Below are 21,690 nucleotides of genomic sequence, written 5' to 3' on the forward strand. Positions count from 1 at the left end.
GCCAAGAGTATTTTGTGGCACTGTCACAACTCCCCCTATGGAGGTCATTTCAATGGAGAGAGGACAGCTGCCAAGGTGCTTCAATCTGGATTTTACTGGCCAACACTCTTCAAAGATGCCCACAGTCACGCCAAGCAGTGTGACAGTTGTCAGAGGACCGGAGGAATCACAAGGAAGCATGAGATGCCCTTACAGAACATGCAGGAAGTTGAGGTGTTTGATTGCTGGGGCATAGATTTTGTTGGTCCACTGCCTTCGTCCTTCACAAATGAGTATATTCTTGTGGCGGTGGACTATGTCTCAAAATGGGTTGAAGCCATTGCTACATCCAAGGCGGATGGCAAAACAGTGGTGAAGTTCCTCAAGAAGCACATATTCAGCAGATTTGGTACCCCCAGGGTACTTATCAGTGATGGAGGTTCACACTTCTGCAATGCTCAATTTGAGAGGGCTCTAGAACATTATGGAGTCCATCATAAGGTTGCCACCGCCTATCACCCTCAAACCAATGGGCAAGCTGGGGTATCTAACAGAGAGATCAAGAGGATTCTGGAGAAGACGGTTTCAGCTTCAAGGAAGGACTGGTCTACAAAGCTTGATGAAGCTCTATGGGCTTATAGAACCGCCTTCAAGTCTCCAATTGGTCTCACTCCATTTCAGTTGGTGTATGGAAAAGCTTTCCATCTTCCTGTGGAACTGGAGCACAAAGCTTATTGGGCTTTGAAGCTGTTGAATTTTGATCCTCTCAGCACCGGTGAGAAGAGGAAGCTGGAGTTGCATGCTCTTGATGAATTGAGGCTCCAGGCCTATGAATCATCTAAGCTCTACAAGGAAAAGGTCAAAAGCTATCATGACAAGAAAATTCTGAAGAGAGAGTTCAGGGCAGGCCAGTCAGTGCTTCTGTTCAATTCCAGGCTCAAACTCTTTCCTAGAAAACTGAGATCAAAGTGGTCTGGCCCTTTCAGAGTTAAGGAGGTGAAACCCTATGGTGCCATAGAAATTGAAGATCCTGAGGCACAAAGAAGTTGGGTTGTGAATGGACAGCGGTTGAAACCCTACTTGGGTGAAGAAGTCGAAAGACTTTGCTGTATCCTTTCTTTTAGAGACCCTTGAGGTCTCTTCTTGTCAGGCTCGGGACAGTAAACAAGCGCTTCCTGGGAGGCAACCCAGAGATCTGAACTTTGTTTTTATGTGTTTTGCAGTTACTTGTTGTTTTTAATTTTGATTGTTTATTGTTGTGTTATAATTGTATGCTATACTTGTTCTAGAACTTGTTTTGTGGTTGTTTATGTTCTGTAATATGTATGTGTATTGTGTTGTTTGTATCTAGTATTATTTGTTTTAAGTGTGTGAATCATGCTTGAGTGGATAGATTTAAGTTGAATATGTGAGGAGTGTGAGGAGTGGAAAATCTAGGTGAAAGCTTCAGAGTTAATCACGCCGGGCTTGTCTTATCCACGCCCAGCGCACCTAGAGTAATTTGGTCTCTGTCAAGACACACGCCGGGCTCAATTTATTTTGCGCCCGGCCCAGACTTCATTGTGGCACTGGAACAACCAAGCCCGGCGCATTTATTGGTGTGCCGGGCGCATTAATAGTTAGGTGCTCCAGGGGGTAGGCAGGCCCGGCGCGCGTAGCGCATTCACCACTGGAAGGTCTGAGCATTAATTGCGCCGGGCTTACCATCTGCCATGCCCGGCGCATTAAATTTTGGCACGTAGTAACCCTAATTGCGCCGGGCGCAGAACGGCACCGCCCGGCATCATACCAGATTAGGCCAACCTTTGGTATTCTACTGATACCAAGCCCGACGCGACAATTTAGTGCGCCCAGCGTGACGGTTCAGATGCCCAATAACCTCCCTCCATTTCAAACAGAACCTCCCACTTCTCCCACTTTCTCTCCACTCTCACGCCCCACTTCTCCCACTTTCTCACTCTCACGCCTCCTCCTCTTCCATCTCATTCTCCGTCTTCCTCTCCCAAGGGCACGTTCGATTCACGCTCTACATCTCAAGGGCACGTCTAGGCTTAGTTTCTTCGCCTTCTTCATTCTCTACTCCACTCAAGTAAGTCCTTTTTTCTTCCTTTTCATTTTCTTTCGTTCCTTTTGGTTTTTCTGTCTTGTTTTGTAGCTTGTTCTTTCTGTTTTTGGTTTTTGGGGTCCTAAGGTTTCTGTTGACCCACGTTGGGGGTTTAGGGCTAGAATGTTGTCATATGTGTAACCCCTGGGTGCATGACCGCCAGGCGCACCGAACCATGCCTGGCACAAAACGAGTTAAATTTTCCGTTTGAATTCAAGCCCAGCGCATGAAATCCTATGCCCGGCGCCCTCTGTTTTGAAATTTTATTTCTTCTGTGGTGCGCCTGGCGCAATTCTGTTTTGCGCCCGGCACGTGAGTCTCCAGAGAGATATTATGTTGTCTCACGCCTGGCGCAAATTTGATTTGCGCCTGGCGCGAGTGTTTCCAGAGAGTTTCTACACTCCCTGCGCCAGGCGAATGAAATCCTATGCCCGGCGCAAATCACATCTGGACCCTTCTTTTCACTGTTTTTAGCTTCTTTTTAGGGTTTAGTTTCAGTCTAGGGCTAGTTTCCTTTTCAGTAAATTGCACTGGTCATCCTTATATGTTTTATGCTCATGTCTGTCTGCCTGGGATTTCTGTTGTGTATTTTCTACAGATGGCTTCCTCCAGTAAGCGCCCTCGTGCAGGGAAATCGGGTCAGCCCTCGCGCCGGCCGAGTCGACCCTATTCCAACCTCTTTCTGACAGAACGCAATGAGAAGCATTTCGAGGTCACTAGTGCTCGGAAATTTATACTGGAGAGGCGGGTCGAGCTGGAGCCAAATGAGGCTCCCGAGTTTCAAGCTGAACTGCGCAGTCGCCGATGGGAAAAGCTCGGTTCCTATCCACTTCCGGCTAACATAGCTGTGGTCAAAGAGTTCTACACTAATGCTCTGAGACAGGAGGGCCTTGCCCCATTCACTAGCTATGTTAGGGGTGTGCATGTCCCCTTTGAAGCTCGGACGATCAATGAATTTTTGGGGACTACACTGAGGGACGATGAGCAGAATGAGTACGGCAACTACAGCCACACTACTATGGATCCTAATGTGGTTGAGGCTGCCATATGTATGCCAGGACGTGGGTTCCACAGGAACCGAGCTCAGCAACCTCTGCACGTGAAACGCAGGGATCTTCTATTGGTGGTTAGAATTTGGTCAGCTTTGGTGCATGCTAACATTCTCCCGTGCTCCCACGTTTCTGACCTGCACTGGACCCGGTCCATGCTTATGTACTGCATCATGACTCAGAGGACCGTGGATCTGGGGGGCATTATTTGCATGGAGATCGCTGGCTGCGCCAACTCCGCACCTGGCTCAGCACTAGGACATCCATCCCTCATCACCCAGTTGTGTCAGCTTGCCGGTGTGGATGTCCACTCACCGCCTTTTGAGGGTCCTGGCAGGGCCATTGACAGCAGATACATCTCTGCCTATTGCCAGGACCGCGCTCCACCAGCAGTCTCTGCCCCCGAGCCTATTCATGCTGCTGGGCCCCAGGAGGACGTGCATATGGATGATGTTGCTGTCCCAGACCCTCCCCTCACTATCCATCAGCGTTTTGACGCCTTGGAGGGTCGCATGACCACATTCATGCAGCGCCAGGAGGACCGCCTTGATACTTTTATGCAGAGGCACGAGGGCCAAATGGAGTCTCTCCACCGTGGACAGACCTTCATGTTTGATGCATTCAGGAGTTTCACGCTGCACTCTGCCCCTGATTACCAATTCCCCACCACCGCTGATTACCATTCTTACACGGGGTGGCCTGGGGACCAGGCCTCTTTCTTTGGGGGGGTGGAGCTGCCGAGGATGCTGGTGTTGCTGCTGCTGCTGAGGAGGGTGGAGCTGACCCCGGACATGATGATGACCAGGCCCCATGATGGATACGGAAGGAGCTTGACTTAGCTACTTTTTATTGTTTTTCTTGTCATTTATGTTTTAGTCTTTCCATTTCAGTGTTGTACTATTCATGTTCCAGAACTCTATTTTATATATCTATTTCTTTTTGGTGATTACTTTGTTGGTTCTTTTTGTGAATATTCTGCTTTAGCATGGTTTTTAATCTTGTTGATACTTGCTTTGCTTGTGGTTGATTCTGGATTGTAGTTTGCTTGATGTTCATAGTGTTTGTACCCTAGACATTTTCAAGTCACATTAGATCTTTAGTTCATGACCAATTGCATACGGGTTTCAATGTTGATCATAGAACTGAACTGAGTTTGATAATTTGTGGATGAATAGCCGGGTGAGGTTTGAGCCTAAACACTAATGAGTGAACTACGCTTATGTTGCATGATAGACTTTGCTTGAGTTTCCCTGGTGGTTTACTTATGTGTGTACTTAGGTGATCAAGGCATTCATATTGTTCCTTATTTTGTTAACCTCCTAAGCCAAAAAGCCATTTTCACTTCTCACTTGACTCATACTTTCCTAAGCCCAAACACCACACCTTCTACTTCTCCCAAACCAGGAAAAATTAACCATAACCGTTGCTTTGGTTAAGAGAGCAAATTGATGACATCAAATAAGTTTGGGGGAGTTGTTAAATGGGAAATTTTGGGGAAAAAGGAAGTATGTGATCAGCCATTCAAAATATAAAAAAAAAAAAAAAAAAAAGATAAAGCAAAACAAAAAACAAAAATATTAAGATGCAAAAGTGTAAATATGTATCTCATAAAGGCAAATGGCTTGGATCCGAGAAAGGGCATGTGTGCTAAATTGTTGTATTGGGGTATGGAGAGGAATATCATTGTAAAAATTCCAACTACTCTCTTAAGCCATAGCACCTGCAATCCCTGAAAACCATAAAACTGCTAATGCTTGACCCTGCTTGACCCTAATAAAGACCTTGTGATAAGTGCCTGCATTTGTTTTACCACTGGTTTCATTTGGAAACGAAGAGCAAAGTTGAATCATGTGGCGTGAGTAGTAGATATGAGAGAAACACTCACCCTAATACACTAGTGTGCATAGAGAGAAACACTTTCCTAGTGAGGATGTATACACAGATAGTCATTACTCTTCTCAGCTCTTTGATCTCTTTTGAAACCTTTGTTTGCACCTTGTCATGTTCCATTGCAACAATTGTGACTGAAAGTTCATCTGAGGTTCATGCTTGCGAAAGGAAAATACAAGTGAACTAGGATATAGAATTTGACACACTTGAATTGCTTATTATCTGCTAGATTAATTACCTTTTGCTTGAGGACAAGCAAGGTTCTAAGTTTGGGGGAGTTGTTAAGTCTCAATTATACATCTTTTTGAATGAGAATTATTGTACAACTCTACTCATTCTTAGCACCATTGCAAGATAATTGTTCCCTTTTTGACTCATCTTTTGTGCAGATATAGCTAACCCATTTTAGCTAACAATACCTTAATACACCTCATTTTTTGTGCAGGTATTGAGCTAGAGATTTGAGGATTGAAGATCTTTTGGATTGGAAACATAAGGAGCCAAGGAGCAGAGCAGAGTGGCTGCGCCGGGCGCAAGATGACGCCGCGCCGGGCTTGAGAAGAACAGAGCAGTGGGCTTCTGGAAGTCATACATGCGCCGGGCGCGAGACTCCACCACGCCGGGCGTGATCGAGGCAGAGAGTACCTCAATACTCTCTGGAACGAATTGCGCCGGGCCTAATAGAGAATTGCGCCGGGCTTGATCTAAGGTAGAGAATGCTTGAAAGCCTCTGGAAGACACTGCGCCGGGCGTAAAAGTAATTGCGCCGGGCTTATAACGAGGTAGAAAGTGCTCAGAAGACTCTGAGCCGGGCGCGAAGACTTAGGCGCCGGGCGCGAAACCCTAATCTGACCTCCCAGGCTCGTATTTGAAGCCATTTTCGAGGGTTTCTCCCTCATTCACACATTGGGCGCGTTTTGGGAGCTGTGGAAGGGATTCCCGGAGCTTGGAGCCGTTCGTGTGTGGGTCTTTCCTTCGGTTCTTCATTTCTCCCTTCATCTCTATTTTGTATTTACCCTCTTTGTTGAGTGGTTTCACCCATTTTTGTGGGGTTAGATGTAACCAACGAATTCTATTGTAATCCTTACGGTTTTTATGATATATATACATGTTGTTTCATTCATTGTTGTTTATGTTTCTATTCTTAATGCTTGCTTTGGATTTAATCTCATTGCATGATATAGGTTCCATTGGGTATTGGAAAATAACCCTTGAAACTAGCTCTGAAACAAATGCCTAGTGGGAAATGTATCTAGGAATGGAGCTTAGCCCATTAGTAGTCTTAAACCCTAGCCCGTAATGCGGATGTAGATATTGGGTACTCAAGGGATTGATATTCAATATCCACATCTAGGCTCTTACTCTAAGGGATTAGGTTTGAGTAAACTATTGGGTTGACTAAGCAATGATTTAACAAGAGATTAAGGATTCATTAGTTTGACGTTTGGTGAAATCTGACCCCACAATCTCACAAAACCATAAAATCATTTCTACCCTTTCCACTCACAAACCAATATTTATTTACAGCTTTCATTCCAATAGTCTTAACCTTGAATTCACATGACAAATTATGAAATTGGAATTATTTTTTAGTCACGAATAGTCAATAAATGCTTATTTTACCTTCTAATCCCTGTGGATACGATATTTTTACTACTTGAACGGCCGGTATACTTGCCGTGTTTGAGACCGTTGATAGAATTAAACTAAATTTCAATTATAACAAAAGTACTTCAACGGAAATCTCAACACCAAACCAACAACCTAATCTTTTCAATCCAGCTAGATCAACAATCAATTGAGATATCAATCCATAACAACATGGTTTATCGGATGTCGCTACTTAAACTAAAAAATATAGTATTTTTGTCAAGGTAGAACAACTTTAATGTGAGTCTATCACAATATTAATTAGCTAACTCAACTAAGTTACTCATGAGATTAGCCCACTGATTATCCTCCAAACACTACACCCTTCTGATACTTGATTACGAACTAAGTCTCAAACTTTGTACTTTACTCAATTGGTCACTAATAATTAGTATAGTTTGACCTGACCCCTATATTGTGATCACTTATAATCGGCATGCCTCAATCTGACCCACATACCGCATCAACTAAGGTTTTAAAAGAGACTCGACTATCCATTTCAAGTTTAACTTTACAAAAAGGATTTTCAACCAACTAGTCTCTCAAAGCACCACAACACAATATCTTCACAATGTGACATGTAACTTTAAAACAACTTCCCTTTTAAAATGAAGTCAATCAACATTCATACCTAAATGTCTAAAGCATTTTCAACATTAACACCTCAACAACACAACAATATCATGCATAAGCATATTCAATGCAACTCCTCATTTGAACAACATACAATTTAACTTAACTTTCAACCATTTATCATCTATAAACATCATCTTAGATCAAAGTATATAAAACAAACATCATTTATCAACCAAAAACAAACATCATTTATCAACCAACAACATGCAACAAATTCATCTAACATATTCATGTTCACCGTGTATACGATTAAATAACAAGTTTCCATTAAGCAACCAATGGCCAATGCCACATACTCAGCACCTAACATCACATATCCAGCGCTCGGTGCCATCAAAGTAAGGGGCCCTCTACCTTGCCCAGTTTCGACACCACACAACTTGCGCCTAGAGGTAAAATCCCCTGTAATCTCATGCTTAGCGTGACAAAGTCCCATGCACGGCCTTTGACCAACCTGAGACAATTCGACACCACTCCTTTGACTCTCAATGAAAATCCAGGTAGAGTCGATTTTCTCATCTCATGCTCAACGTCATTCAACCCACGATCAGTGCCAATTCAACCCGACAAATTTCTCTCTCTTCATGCCCGGTGTCATTAATCCTGCACCTGGTGTAACCAATATAGAGTGTCTTTGATTGAACCATATTTGATGTTATAATGGCGCGCCTAGGACAATAATGAGTTCTACACATAGCATGTCACAAATTTGCCTCTTTTACATCTGAAACGCATAAATTCTAACACGTAAGACAATATTCCATATTTACTCAACACTAGCAGCTCATTTTCAGTCATAAAAACAACATGCAACCACCATTCTGTTAAAACATATTTTCAACTCAAGTACACTTCAAAATACCACAGCTAATCATCTCATCTTACAATTTGAGTATCCAACCCATCAATACATTATTGATGGAAAAATGCACCATATGCAACTTAATATCAAATAAAGAGTAGTCATAGTTCCTCTTACCTTGAGATTAAAGTAAACCAAGGAAGAGAAGAGGAAGACTCCAATTAACCACCAAACAACTTCGCACAAATCAACACTCTTGATTCAAGGTTCTACTGCCTTAAATCAATACACAACACAACTAAGATGAGATTCCAAAGAAAAATCATCCTTACAAGAGAAGAAATAGAGAATAGGAGAACTCACAGACCTAGAGCATTTCTCTTTAGTTTATCTCTCTATGTTTCTGAAGAATTAAACTTATGAAACTCAATTCTAAACAAAGACCTTATATATTCCTCCTTTAAAGGTAAAACTAGACTTTTACCTAGAGAAACTCTCAACTACCTAAAACTCATAAGGAACTTCTTTATTGCAGAGTTTCTCAACATAAAACAATAACTAAAATATCAACATATATTAAAATAAGATCAATAACAAGTTCTAAAATTTATGACATTACATACACAATTAATCGAACGACATATTAATTTAAAAAAAATTACACATGTATTATAACGACCCATCAATGATTTCTACATTAATCGTCATCACCACTAACAATGGAAATTCATCTTATGCTTAGGATTGAAAGCATAATAATACCTGACTATGTATCATAGATAAGGTATATAACAAAACATCAACTACACAAGTATGTTTCTACAATATTGATACAATCATCTTGGAAAATGTAAGTTGTACAACCTAAGTTGTTGGTCAAGCAACTTCTACAATATACAAAATCACACTAAAAAGGTAATTCTCAAAATTGTTTCAGCTCTAGCACCAATAAATGGCCTCCATTACATGACTTCAACCTATTCCTGTCATGCTCCCATATCACATATGATTATCGTAGTCCAAACCATATGAAAACACACAAGGATAAACTAAAGTTTAAAGAATAATGTATATACAACATAAAAACAACAACAAGCTTAAATGTAGCATCACATTCTCGTCTCTTCTTTGACATTGACAACACAAGATATCATAATACAACAATACATATCGGTAGAAAAACTTAGTTTCAACACGTCAACCCAAACAACTCATTTTACTACAACATAATACCAATTCAGCTTTACAATATCTTTAACACATATTGATCATCTTAGTAACACATTATTTACAACATAACCATATACACGTGTCATTGCGCATTTTATCTAAGATATCTCCTACAACATAGGGTGAGCGATTTAAGTGGTTTGACCCTATTGAATTGACAACACGGGATAATCTTTTTGAGCTTGTTAGATCAACAATAAATTGAATATAAATCTATAGCATAGCAACTTGATTTCTCGGATGTCCCCACATAACAAGGAAGCTTAGTACTACTGCTGAGGTAGAACAACTAGATTTAGGTCTACCACGACATCAGCTAACTTAACTAAGTCACTTATAAAATTAGCTCACTGACTACCCTTCAAATACTGTCCTTCCAATACTTGGTTAGGAACTAAGTTCTCAACTTTGTATTTTACTCAATTGATCGCTTTATACATGTGTGTTTCAACCTTTCCTACACATTGTACCAACTAAGTCATAGAGGAGACTCAACACAACTCTCCACTTCAAGGGTCAACTTCTTGAGAAGTATTTTTCAACAAATTGGGCTCGCAAAGCACCATAACATAATATCTACACAATGAGATATTCAACTTTTAAAACTTTTATAGTCTTGGGTTGGTCAACACAACTCAACAACACAACAACTTCATGTATATTGCATATTCCCATCATCTCAACAACATAACAACTTCATGGATATAGCATACTCAGCACAACTCAACACAATCACACAACCTACAACTCAACTCAACTTTTAACTAGCAACTCACAACATAATCACCAACATATAACTTATCAACATTCAACATATAAAGTTCCTTATCATACAACAACATCCCTACAATTTATTCATCATCACTTAACCATAAAACAACTCAAACAACTAGCCTTCAACATACAACTCATTCATCAAGCAAGCAACCAACTCAATTAGAAAATAAATTTATTTGACTAAGTCCTCATGTTCAACGCAAAATCTCATGTTAAGCCTCAACCTTCTAGAGGCACATCTCAACTCTCACATTCAGCGTGAAACTCACGTTTAGCCTCCCTCACATTCAGTGCATAGTGTCATTGTAAGCCTCAGTCTTTTAGAGGCACATCTGAACTTTCACACTTATTCTGAAACTCACACCTAGCGCAAAATCTCATGTTGAGTTTGAGCTTCTTGGCAACACTTCTAAATTATCACACTAAGCATGAAAACTCATGCTTAGTGTCCCAAACCCAGAAGCTCATGCATGTCGATGAACAATCCAATCTTTAAATCCTCTCAACTTATGCAATAATTCATGCATGCAACTTCAAAATCTTTCATTTCTAACAACATGTAACTTATAAATCAAAGGAAAAAACAACATGCATCAACAAAAATAAAGTATATTGTCAATTTTTTTATTTTTCTTCAAGAACTCTAAAAATCCCAATTTGCCAAATCTTCCATCACATAGCACTTTAACCACGAAAATGAAAGTTGTTCAAACAACATACACAACGCAATTCCATCCAGAGTTGAGTTATAATTTTCCTTAGCTCAATATTGAGTTAAATAAAAAAGGAGACTGTGAGCTGTGAATCACTTAAGTTCCACACAACCCCAAAAATAAATTATGCGATAACATATATAATACATACAAATACAACAAAACTATTGATGTAATTATTGTAAAGTTAAAAAAATAATAGAGATAATATAAGCGGTATTAATAAAATAAAATTGCAAACTAGCACCATAATTATTATAAAAATAAAAATATAGTAGTTATAAATAATAAATAATTATTATAATATTAAAAAATAAATATAATATAAAAATATTATAAAATAAATTTATAAATGAAATATCACTTAAAGATACTAGATTTTAAATTGTCAAGGAAATATAATATTAAATAATTTAAACAAAAATTCATTAACATTATTGTATAATATGTGAAAACTAAAAACTCGTAAATGAAATTTAAACTAATTAAAATTAAAATAATATTTAAATTTAAATTTGCTTGAATAATTTTTTTAATAATGGTTAAATAATATTATAATATTTTTTAAATCTCCGAGTCATGTTTAATATAATAAAAAAAACGTTAATAAATACTTACAAAATACATAAATTATATATTTGTATTATAATCTCCAAAGAAAAAATAAAGAAAATAAATTTGACAATAATAATAAATATAAAAAATATATACATATAAATTTAAAAACAATATTAAACTAATGCTATAATCTTAAGAAAGTAATTTAAAAATAATAGAATAATATTATAAATCTAAGATGATAAAAATTATAATAAAATATAATAAAAATTACATATGGTAAAATTTAATTAAAATAATAATAAAACAATATTTAAAAAATGGCAAATTTTAAAAATATTATAAAATATTTATATCTATAGATTGCTTTGCACGTGTACCCAATATAGTTTAGATCAAAATGTGTAATTTATAATCTTTGTCCAAAACATTAATCCAAAAACAAAGTATTCCCTTTATACCACAGTAGCTTATGGTGAAAGGTCAAGGGAGACATTTTGATTTTGTAATAATAATTAGAAAGAAGAAAAAATAAAAGTTGATAGGAAAGAAAAAAGAGATTTTAAAGGTGCCGCCGTGGTTGACTAATTAAATTTGCTTATAATTATTCATATAAGTCCTTTTACTATTTCATTTAAAAAAATATTAATGTATTCAGTGTTTTGAATTACAATATAAAATAAGTAAAAAAGAAAAAAAAACTTGTAAGGCTTATAATAATAGAAAATATAGTAAGACAATGATGCAAAAGAATTTAGAATTGTTCAAGAAAAATAAGTGCAAGTGATCGATGAGTTATGAAGATGACTAGAGTTGATGACGTGGCAGTGTCATAGCCAAATAACAAGGTTGCGGATAAGACTCATTTTTGCATCCCTCCGATCTTCTCATTCTTGTCATCTCATTTGGAATCGTGCATCTACATCTAGATACTTCCATCATTTTTCTTTATAATTTTTTTTATGATTTTATTAATTATTATTTTAAAATTAATAATTCAAAATAATAAAAAGTATTTCTCAAAATCATCACAATAAACTATAGAAAATATTAAAATTATTACTTTTAAATAAAAAACAAACTTTTATTTCCTAAATTGTTACTTTTGACATGTGTTCAGATTAAACAAATTTTAGAGGTTATTTAAAAATAAATATACATATATATATATATAGTTAATTCATGTTATAATTAGTTATTTTTAATAAGTTTTATGATTGTGTAAAAAATATAAAAATTGATTTTAAAATAATTATTTAATTTGAGTTGTATTTATATTGATTAATTATTAAGAATTAAATAATTATTAGACTAAATATTGTGGTAATTATTATTACAAGTGATTTGACATTAAAAATGTCTAAATGGTCCATCCAGTCCTAATTGTTAAGGTTCAATTCATCAAAAATAAGTTGAATCAGACTGATCTATCAAAAGAAAATAGATTGCAATCCTTGACTCGCTCTGTCTAAAAGTGGATTGCTACCCCTATTTGACATTTGTGCTTCTGAAGTAAATATCATAGTTTGATTTTTTTTTAGATATGAAGTTGTAAACGTATCACTTTATCCTATAAGAGTCGATCCGATAAGATAAAGTTATATATCCACAAAACGATAATATCTTATAAGTTTAATTACATTTTTTACCTAATTAAATTACATATATTATAATTTTTATTTGTGTATTAAGTCTCTCTCTCACACATATATATATATATAATTAATATTTATAACTTAAAATGGTAAAAAAATATATATAATCGTTATATTTGAGAAATTAAAATCACATAATTACTATACTTAAAGATATAATATTGTACATTCATAATTCTTCGCTATGTAAGTTTTGTTCCTTGTTCTAAATTTGTGGTTGTTTTAATTGTTGTTAATTATGACAATGGTTGTTAGTTTGTTATTTTAAATTTGCGAAACTTACTTTGTGGATAGAGGGGTGCATACGATTTCATATTTGAACAACAACATATGCAAGGAAAAGGCATGACAAGAAAAGGAGTTGGCATGACAAAGGGAAGGGAGGTGATACGACGAGAAGAAGAAGGAAGGTGGTACACTGAGAGGAGAGAAGGTAAAGACGCATTGGCATGGCCATCATATTTTTATATTATATCCATATATCTTTACATCGGTTAAAATTGACTTGTGTAGGATATCATTTTGTTACATCAATTATATCTCTATTGATTGTATAGTCGATGTCATAAATCTTCTCTATAGTAGCGAATCAGTCACAAATGTTTAGTCTTATAAATTTCATGTTTAATATTTGATTATTGGCATGAGAAGTATGTATTGAAGATATACCAATTAATGATATGAATAAAATATAAAGTGAGAATAATAAATTTTTACATACTTCAAACCCAAATTTAAGATATAAAGTCCAATTTTTGTGCTTCAAGACAACATCATGTCTTATATTTACTCAACCTGTTTTCCCTCAACATAAGCTTTAATAGCTTAGACTCATTTTCAACTACATTCAATTAACTTGTACCGATATCTTGCATCACCACACGACCAACATCAACAAACAATCACTACCACTACCATATATACCACTATTGAACATCGTGTGTTTTGAATGAAACAAAGGATAAAGTTAGAAGATTATATAATAGTTAAAGAAATATGATTGTGTTGTTTGAAGGAGGAAAAATAATTGAAGAAAAAATGAAGAAATAAGTGAGAAATATTTTGATAGGAAATAAAAAAAATAAAATAAAAATTATAATTGTTTGTTAAAGTAAAATCGAGTGAGAAATAAAAAGAATTCTTATTTCAAAATTATATTTATATATATATATATATATATATTTTGTAAAAATAAATTATTTTATAAAATTACTGTAATACAATTTTATTTATTTTAACATATAATATTTTTTTATTATTTAATATAATTTAAAAGTATAATTAATTATACCGTGTTATTTTCAAATAATTTGACATAATTGACTATCTCAAATCATAATGAATTGGTATAATTGATTATCTTAGACCATAATGGATTACCAGTCAATCATTGTTGATTATAGTCACCATATGACTCAAATAACACATGTTAGATAATGGATTATAAAAATATCATAATGGATTATGATCACCACTCCATTACACAAATAACACAGTTACTTTGTCACCGGGAGCAGAGCTAAAAAAATTGACTTGAGGAAGGTTAATAATTTTTTTATAATGATTATATGTAAATATTTTGATATTATAAATATTTTATTATTATTATTATTATTATTATTATTTAATCTTTCTTTCTATTATATTATATATCAATCTTATATATATATATATATTTTATTTTTTTCTTCTTCTAAATATAAATTATTATAATAATTTTTATCTATCAATTTATAATAATTTTTTTATATAAATTTTAGAGAAAAAAAATATTTTTAAAATAATTTTGATACATTTAAAAAAAGACTATGACTCATGTAATTCCGTCCCTCCTGGCCTTGTTTGTCACGTTGGAGGTTTTTGGTCATCCGGATTAGAGGTGTACTATTTTTGCACAAAAACTCACTGTTTCAAGGTAAGAAATTTTATATGAAACCCACATGAAATCCATTTATTTTTCTACAAATCAGCTTTACCAATCAAACATATAGTTTTTCTTTTCTTTTCAAATCCATGCTTTTCAAACTCACACTATTTGTCAAACACTCCCTCCCCCAACTAAACATATTTATTAGATTGTTTAAGAAGAAAAACTGAATTCTATAACGATATCATGTGATGAGAGACTAAATTAAATTTAGATATAAAATAAATAAATTAAAAAATTTATTGGAAATATAAATTCCATATTATTACTATTAGATTAGACGAGACAAGTGGAAGAAGGAAACAAAACATTTTGTAGCACAAAGTAATGGATAATCCCTTGCAATTTTTTTTCCTGCTATATTTTGACCCATATATAGTAATTCTGTAATTACAGCGGTTGAAAAACTTCGTAACTCAAATAATTATCCATAAATAAAATATTAGAAGATTGTGTGTAGTTATTTAAAAATAATATAAGATTTTTTTTTTTATATTTAAAGGTTATAATAATCTACTAAAAATTGGAAAAAAAATAATTATAAGTATTAAAGAGGTAGAGACACTTTGTATCTCTAATAATTATATACAGATAACATATTAAAAGATTGCGTATTGATATTCAGAAATGATATAAAATATTTTTTTACTTTCATTTTTTATTTTTTATTTTATATTTGACAGATATAATGATCCATTAAAAAATTAAGATTATAAGCGATTATATATTTCAATATTCTCTTTATAATACATATAGATATGCTTTTTCTCACAAAATCATCCATTTTATGGATGATTGATATTGTATTCATTAAAAAACAAAAGTGTTATCATTTGTCACAGAATATATATTCTTTGCACATAGTATTTACATATTCCACATGTTTGAATATGATTGTTTATTACATGAAAATATTATCAATTAGTATTTTAATTTGTATATATAATTAAAGTTTATAATAAAAATTTAAAAATTATAATAAATAATTTAAGCCAAGACAAGATTTTCAAAAACTAACAATTTTTTTTAAAAAACATTATTGAAAGTTAAAACTTAGAAATAAAATTATAGTCGATCAAATGAGTCAAATTAAAAAAGATTTGCTTGTTATAAAAATAATATATGTAAATAAAAAATATTGAAAGCATCCACTTAGGTTCCTTAAAATACAAAATACATATCAAATGTGTTTCTCTAATCATTTATTTGAAAAAGACTGTTGAAAAATACAAAATTTACTAAGAGATATTCTTAATTCAGAAAAAAATTATTAAAAATATCCAATGAAGAGAGTAAGAAGAAAAAAAATGCAAGGTTTTAATCTCTTATGCAAGAGATATAGAAATAAGAAAGCAAGGTCAGTATTTTGGTCTGGATTCCCCTCTCACTCTCTTTCTTGCTCTCATTTTCAAAGGTGGGAGTCGGCATATACGATAGAAGTGGTGTATGTGCAAAACAGAAATTGCATTCATGCACTTGCAAGTATTAGACATTAAGGAAAAGGAGAATAAGGAGGGAATAAATAAAAGTTTTGAAAATTTGGGAAGTGATTGTGATGCAAAAACTGGGAAGCAATAAGAAGCATTTAAAAAGCAGATATCCGTATCTAGAAAGTGACGTTTGTTTCTCACTTTGATTTCGTGGTGGGGGCAACACACTCTTATCTTACACCTCTTTCTTGTTGGATTCTGATTTGTCACATGCTAATTTCTCCCCCTCCCATGGGGACCAAATGCCACCTGCTTCATTGCCTAACGGACACTTGTCCCTCTTTCACTCTTCCAAACATCATTTTTTATTTTTTATTTTCATAATTATGATAATCATATATGAATTGTTCAAATTAATTTTAATTTTAACCATCTTCTTAAATTATATTTTAACCCTTTCTTTCTCTAGTCCTTCACTTGGCTGGTTAAAGGAGTTCTCACACTAATAAATTCGTGTTTAAGACAAAATTACCACAAATTTGTATAAATGCTTCCATTAAAGAATAATAACTAAATAAGAGACTGCTTCTGATAAAGGTGACAAGAAACCAATGGCCCACTATATGATTTTTTTTTTAATGTGATATATACACAAAGTATTAACAGATACCACAAATCAAGAATTTGACTTTACTAGTATTTTTCACATCTCATCATGCAAGAGACATATTATAAGTCTCTACTATGTCATGCTGGGCCTGATCCTGGGCCTGGTCCTAAGGATATATAAAACCGAAATGACGCGAATGGAGCCATAAGATCATAGAGGCGCAGACAAATATAACAGCGACGTATCAAAAACTTTTCCCGAGTCGATCGGATATGATCACGGGAACTTCTTCATAAACTTTGTAATTCGAATTCTAGCCTTTCTAGGTTACTAACACGTTTCTCAATCTATAATATAGATTCAATAGATTAATCTGAACTCAATATTTTCAATTTATTCATCCTCTTCCTCTTCAAATTCCTTCTTCCTTTTTTTTTTTACATGTATCGATCTAACAGAACAGTGTTTGAGAATGAAATGTGAAAGTCATTATTGATAGATAGAAGATAGACCAGTTACTTGCTCTTTGGCTACCACTACCAGTTCAATATATCTCAAAGTGTAGTACAGTAATAGAAAATGATTTGAAGAACTCAATAATTATTGTTGCGATGCAAGTAAAGTCCTACATCGTTCAAATAAGAGGATATATATGTGTTTATATACACACATTTGTTTTTATTGGTTGAGAGACTTTTTGAGTGATGTCCAAAAGTAAATCCGTGAGGGTTTAGGTCCAAAGTGGACAATATCTCACCAACATGAAAACATGTGTATATGTGTGATAATCCCCGTCCGTGCTCAACAAGTGGTAGGATGCTTAGGATGCAAACAAAGTCCCACATCGTTTAAACAAGAGGATAAACATGAATTTATATACACACACTTGCCTACTTTTGGGTGATGTCCAAAAACAAATCCATGAGAACTTGGATCCAAAATGAATAATATGTCACCAATGTGGAGACATGTGTATATGTATAGTAAACGCGTACTTAACAAGTATCAACTAGGATTGAATGATTTATATATATACACCACGACACTTCTGTTTTGTAGTTGAATTATTATATTATCAACTTCGTTCACATAAGTTACTTTTTCTTCAACTCAACGAAGGCAGAAAAAGATAAATTTAATTCATTTAACTAAAATGCAATTAAGATTGATGTTGTCATCATATATAGTAAATGTATTATAAGGTTGTACGGTAAAAATGCAGCATGCAAGTGTTGTTATCTACTGTAACATATCTGTCTAACCAATCTTAACAGGACAAAACGTTTAATTAAATGTATTTCCCCTTCTTCCCATACATTCTTCAATTATTTTTTCAATTGAAACATGGATGCAATTGCTAACAGAGTAACAGAACAATAAATTAATGAAAGGAACAAGTAAGAAAATAATAGGATTGAAGAGTACTGAAAAATTAAAACATTTCCATCAATAAAGTATCATATGTACACAATTGCACTTTTATATATATAGTATAAGTGTGAATATTTATTTTTAAATGAGAAGATTTTCAAGAATTGTTTTATTTCTTATCAAGTCACACATACATTACGTTTTTTTTTTGTCTATTTTAAATATTATTGATTGAATTTAAACAAGCTCAAGTTAAGTTTAAATTTTAAATTGGACACTCCATGTCAATTATTTCTCATTAAATATTACTATAAATCACTAAATTGACCTAATAACGAAGGATTGAAATAGTATATATATAATTTTTTTATTCAAATCTTAGTGTCATTGTAGGGAAAATATTATATTAATAAAAAAATTCAATATCTAAGCATTATTAAATAAACATTTCTATATATTATTATCCTAAAAAAAAATTAAACACAGATAAAACTACAAAAAAAAATATGGAAGATATCATTCTTACATATTATTTGGTGTTTCCTCCGTTGGCCTACCAGTTCCATACGAATTAATATTAAGTGTCTAAACTTATTATCAAATTATCACTATATTAGTGAATTTATGTATCATATAAAAGATCATGTCATTAGCTCATTTTTTCCAAACATAAAAATCTCAATAATTATTAAAAAAATATTTTAACATTTTTTTTTATTGAAGCAAAATGACTCTTAAATAAGTAACATATTTTTTAATGTGGCCACAAAACACATGATTATAAAATATATCAACAAATTAAGATTCAAACAAAAGTCATTTAATTGTTAAAAAAAATTATTGTATAATGATACACACCTTATAATGACATTATATTTATTATTAATTTTTTTACCTATACTATATATATAATATATTTTAGTATGTTGTTAAAAAATCTAGGTATGAATAATTATAATGATGCAAAATATATATTATTGAATCTCATTTAAAATACTAAAATTGTGAATATCTATGTGTCAAAAAAAAAAAAAAAAAAAAAAATATATATATATATATATATATATATATATATATATATATATATATATATTGTTCCGACCACGTGGTGCGCTAGGGTTTTTTCTAGGTCAAGCCGCAAAGCCAGAGCATTCAAAAAGTGTAATCTGCCTCCTTAGCTCTAGGTCTTTGGGTTTTATAGTGCGTCGTTCATGGGCCTCTTGGGCCTCGAGGATCAAGGGATTTCCTTAACCGTTAATATTTGGAGAATATCTTGTCATTAAAGATGAGATTTTATCCCTGATATCGGAACAGTATCTATGTGGGAGAGTTAGATCGGATTTTGGCCGAGTTACTCCTGCAGAGCAGACAGGTCGGATTCTAACCGAGTGCACCCATGTAGATGGGTTGGATCGGATTCTGACCGGGACGGTACACTTGCCTTCCAGCCTTGAGCCTATAAGGCGAAAAGGCTTGTAGCTTGGTAACCTAGTCAGGTATTAGCCGAGCAGAAGGTCAAGTCGGATTTTTACCTAAACGGTACACTAGTCGGATTTTTACCTAGACGGTACACTTGCCTTCCTGCCCTGAGTCTATAAGGCGAGAGGGCTTCTGGCTTGGCTCTTACGAACCATATCAGAAATAAGTAGAGTCAAAGCGAATTCCGGCCGAGTTGAGAACAAGTCGCCCAAAATCCGATCTAACTCTCCCGACTAATAACACCAAAAATTTTAACCAAGTTTGGAGCACTTTTTGAAAACATTTAGTCGTCCAAGTACCAAATATGAAACCTTCTAGTCGTTCGAATACCGATTAGGTAACACCAAAGATTTATTTATCTAACAAGAATATGAAAATATCTAGTCGTCCAAATACCGACTAGTAGCGCCAAAAATTTAATTAAATATAAAGTGCATATGAAAATATATAGTCGTCCAAATACCGACTAAAGAAGGAAAAGTTTTCCAAGTGAAACTTAATTTGAAGAAAACCACTCGGCCAAATACCGATTCAAAAGAAAGGAAAATTTTTCCAAGTTAAAATTAATTTGAGGAGAACCACTCGGCCAATTACCGATTAAAGAAGGGACCTCAAAGTCGGCCAAAAACCGGTTTACATAGCGAACAAGGGAAATTTCCCAATGATGAATTTCCTGTCGATATTTCAAGAATTAGCTTCTTTTTCATTGCTCATATGTCTTGTTGCATTAACTACTTTCCTGTACTTCCCATTTGATCATGCGAATGTGGCAATGCACTTAATCGTCCCAATACCGACTAGTAACGCCAAAATTTTACTTAAATTTAAAACACAGGTGAAAATCACTAGTCGTCCAAATACCGACCATATCTAGTCGTTCAAATACCGACTAGTGACTCCAAAAATTTACTTAAATTTAAAACGCAGGTGAAAATCACTAGTCGTCCAAATACCGACCATATCTAGTCGTTCAAATACCGACTAGTGACTCCAAAAATTTACTTAAATTTAAAACGCAGGTGAAAATCACTAGTCGTCCAAATACCGACCATATCTAGTCGTTCAAATACCGACTAGTGACTCCAAATTTTTCACCAAGTTTTACAACAGTTGAAAAATAACTAATCGCCCGAATACCGACCATATCTAGTCGTTAAAATACCGACTAGTAACATCAGAAACTGAACTAAGTAAGGAACTTGTGGTACCTCTGAAGTAGGAAAGATATGAGAATCATCTTGTGAGAATCACTCTGAATGTATTGATTGAACTACCAGTTCCGATATACCACCCTAATCATGTGAGGGGGCCAAGATTGATGTTTAGCTTGATCTTGTGGAAACTGAAGCGAATTGCGAGTCTCCGCCTGTGGATTGAGATGATTTGCAATCGGTGGTCGATCAGTATTTTCAAATTAGGAGTACTTCTAAAGCAGTTCGTGTTATAGAAACTTTGAGCCGTAGTCGTGGTAATTTGAACCTACAATTAAGCCCTGATTCGTTGTTGTCACTGATTCATTTGAACTACCCGTTCTGGGTTATTTATACTCGTCAAGTCGGAATCTAACCGATCAAGGTCGAGTTTTTTCACAAAACGAGTTATTTATACTCGCCCAGCCGGACTGTTGCCGACAATCACGAGTACTCGCCAAGTCGGAATCTAACCGATCAAGGTCGAGTTTTTTCACAAAACGAGTTATTTATACTCGCCCAGCCGGACTGTTGCCGACAATCACGAGTACTCGCCAAGTCGGAATCTAACCGATCAAGGTCGAGTTTTTTCACAAAACGAGTTATTTATACTCGCCCAGCCAGACTGTTGCCAACAATC

This window comes from Cajanus cajan, chromosome 6 (assembly GCF_000230855.2).
Source record: "Cajanus cajan strain Asha chromosome 6, NIPB_CcT2T_4, whole genome shotgun sequence".
Classification (NCBI taxonomy): domain Eukaryota; kingdom Viridiplantae; phylum Streptophyta; class Magnoliopsida; order Fabales; family Fabaceae; genus Cajanus; species Cajanus cajan.